The following is a 3546-nucleotide window of genomic DNA, read 5'->3' as shown; positions in this document are numbered from 1 at the left end:
AGCTTTTTAGCCCTGGACTAGTCATATAAGCACTGTCAGCATCTGTTTCATCACCTGCAAAATAATGGGTTGAACTTGATGGCATTTAATGTTTCTTCTCCCTCTAAACCTCTGATTCTCATCAGATTTTTTTTAGCATTTTGGACTTCATTAGAAGTCACAGGGTAAGGACAACAAAACTGTGTGAACCACTTTTAAAACACATGTTAAAGAACTACATAAGGTGACATACTATATTTGAATTCATTTCCTTTACAGCATTCCCATACTTGCCATGTTTCCTCTTATCCATAGACTCCTTGGCGAAAAAAAAATGCACTGTGAATAAGTTAGCAAAGTTAGGATAAGAAAAGAAGGAAGGATGTCTCAGTCTTCCTGTTTATGAACCTGAGAGCTTCCAAATGAGATTTTTGTAAGACATTGGCTGCTGGACAGCTTCATGGTTCCTCATCAAGCTACAGTTTAAAGGTCAGAAAATATGAAGGAAATAGGGTAAGAATCCAATTATAGTGGCTGCTAATAAAAGACAGGAAAAAATACCCAGTGAGGTAGCTGAAACAGGCAAAGGCAATCCAGCCTCCAAACTGACAAAGGAGATGCCAACAATTATCAGGGAATATGAAAACAATCATATGAATGTCTGTGTTAAACAGTGTCTGACCCTGCCTAGCAATCTCTCAAATTGGTCACTGGTAATCCATAGAAGTAATCAAAACCTTGATTTAAAGGTTGGTGACAAAAGTCATCCCTGCTGTTACAGTTCATTCCAAGGTGTCACTTTCCTATCAGGGATTTGGTTCTTCAAAAGTTTTACAAAAATGATTTCATTTGTAGGTAGTCCACCTGAAGAAGCTGAAAATAGAACACCAACCTCAGAGAGTGAAGCCACCCTTGATAGGACAGGATAATGACCTGTCAGGAAAGCTGCTCTATATGGTGTACACAATGAAGATGCAGGTAAGGATTGAGTGAATTTTACTCTACCTTTGGCCATCCTGTTAATAATAGGAGTTTTTAGTATTATGTTTCTATAGCATCCAAGATCTCCAATGCCAAGGGCGTCTGCTATTGGTATAATAATGTTGGGCTTTAAAACTGTGTCACTGTTGACATTGCCATAGAATAACACCAGAAGTAAAAGCATCTTCATCTTTCCTCCTTTTTGCCCTGCTTCTCTTCACCTTTAGAATCTGGAGAGAGTTAACAGTAAAAGGGAGAGTCAGATCACAGTCATAGTCCTAACAGAGAAACTCTCAAGGTGGGCTTAATTGAGGGGAGATCCTTATCAAGACTATGTAGTGAAAGGCTTTTATCCCTTCATGGCTAACCATAATTGTGATGTTTAAAAGGTTCAAGATACATAGTTTCTGGGTAATGTAATCATTTTATTAATAAATCCATCAGGTTATTAATAAAAAGTATGTTCATTTGGCCATCTCTCTTAGACCAAAGACTCAGGTAGTTCTTTAGAAATAATATCAAATGAGGTATATTGAATAGAACAAAGTGAAAGACAGAATGTTTATTGGTTGGTCAGAGCACAACCTTGCAACAACATGTCCTAGAGTTAAGAAGCTCAAATATGTTATATGACTTTTTCCCAGATAACTGAAGTAGCAAATCTCAAAAATAGGATAAGAAGTCAGATCTTCATGACAGAATGTCTTCATGACACTAGGTCTAGCACTCTATGCCTTCATTATATCAGAGATAACTGGGAAATATTTAACAAAATAAAAATTCAATTAAACCTAGATAGTACATTTTAAAACCAAGTCAAAATGTAGTCACAGGAATCCTTATGTCCAGTGTAGTGTGCCCCCCTTTTTAATTTGTGTTTGATACAATTGTATCACACTAAGCTGCCTCTATTTAAGTCTAAAACAATTCCAAGATCCATTTAGCTTTTTTATATGGAAACAACAGAGGTCTGCATATGAGAAGGGAAGGAAGTAAGGTATATGCTTTCAGAAAACACTCCAAATAATTCATCACTGTTAGGAAAACTAGTGAGTACAACTCATAACCAAATCTTTAAGGTCAAGGTTGGGAAATACTGTAGTCAAGTTGTTGTTCAGTCATTTCGGTGATATCCGAAATTGTTCCAAGATATGTTTGTTTTTATCGACAAGACAATGAGAGAGAGAGAGAGAGAGAGAGAGAGAGAGAGAGAGAGAGAGAGAGAGAGAGAGAGAGAGAGAGAAGAAGAAGAAGAAAAAGAAGAAGAAGAAGAAGAAGAAGAAGAAGAAGAAGAAGAAGAAGAAGGAAGAGGAGAGAAGAGGGACAGACATATACACAAAGTTAGAGACAGAGAATGGATAAAGTCCAATATCTCTTGAAACAAATATTGATAACCTGAACAGTGCTCTAAGAGACTTTTAACTGCCTATATCATTTAATGACCTACATTGCTATGTTGTTATGGTTACCAATGGTGATCAATGAGATTTACTCCCCTGGGAAAATGTAGCAGGATATAATTGTAGGTGAACACTTGTCGTGGACTTGTTTATGTTTACAATGTAAAATTACTTTGGGGATTGAGGACGAAAGATTTGGCAATTTAAAAAAATCAGATGGGATTGGATAGTACTTAATGGGCTAATCAATTGTACACATTTTCCAAAGGTGAAGGAGTTAAAGGGCTCATTTCATAATTTTCTAATATAAAGGTAAAAAGAAAAAGAAAAGAGTTTGAACTGCTGATTTAATGAAGTTTCCTGCTTAATGCCATGACAATATAACCATGACTGGCCACAGCATGGGGGATCCTTCTGTTAATGAAGCAAACTTGAGTTGATACAAGTGAGCAACTAATAATGTCTATCTTTAGGGCAGATGAATCCATTATTTCAGTGCTAATGAACAAAGAGAAAGGATGGTACAGGAAATTTAGCAAAATTGCCCCCCTCTTAAAGGAAAAACAAATTCCCTTTGAGGTATATAATTTCTTTGTGGTTCCAAGTCAATACTTCTTTATTTGGCCTGGAAACAGGTGTGCTGTAAAATCAAAAGCAGCTCATTTACTTCTTTTGTGGTAGTTACATTTACTGAATTAATAAGCCTATGGAGTCATGGACTTTCCTCTCATTCTTACAACTAATGATTTCAATTTGAAAAAGAAAAAAAAAGACACAAACAAACAAAACACAAATCCCTTTTATATAGGAGTTGCCTTTGCCTGTGCGAGTTTAAATTGATTCAGTTCAGTCCGATACATTTCACTTTAACAAGCATTTATTGAGTACCTACTTGCTTGTTGAAAGACAGCTAAGGCTACAGTGGCAAAAAGTTAAAGACAATCCTTGATCTTTGTTTAGGTTCCACTGGGATGTAATGTGAATATAGCAATAGTATGACATAGAATCTGTGTGGAAACTCAGGAAACAAAGATTTACCTGGGCAGAAAATTCCTACTCTATGTATTAGATTTAGTGCTATTGGTTTAGTTAGATGAGATCTGCTACTGATTTATGATCTTTGTGGATTTTAACAAGTTATTTGACCTCTCTGAGTCTCAGTTTCTTTATCTGTAATCCAGGGATA

The 3546-nt window shown here is 36.0% G+C and overlaps 1 pseudogene; it reads right to left on the bottom strand.

Annotated features, from left to right (window-relative positions):
- Positions 1-214: 214 nt before the first annotated feature.
- Positions 215-1150, bottom strand: LOC138154888 (steryl-sulfatase pseudogene; annotated as a pseudogene).
- Positions 1151-3546: the final 2396 nt, after the last annotated feature.

Source organism: Petaurus breviceps, unplaced genomic scaffold (genome assembly GCF_028583685.1).
Source record: "Petaurus breviceps papuanus isolate PSGF00001 unplaced genomic scaffold, PetGlider_PUasm1.0 91133, whole genome shotgun sequence".
NCBI classification, from domain to species: Eukaryota; Metazoa; Chordata; class Mammalia; order Diprotodontia; family Petauridae; genus Petaurus; species Petaurus breviceps.
Note: the sequence above shows the minus strand (reverse complement) of the source record. Positions and strands in the feature narration are given on the sequence as shown.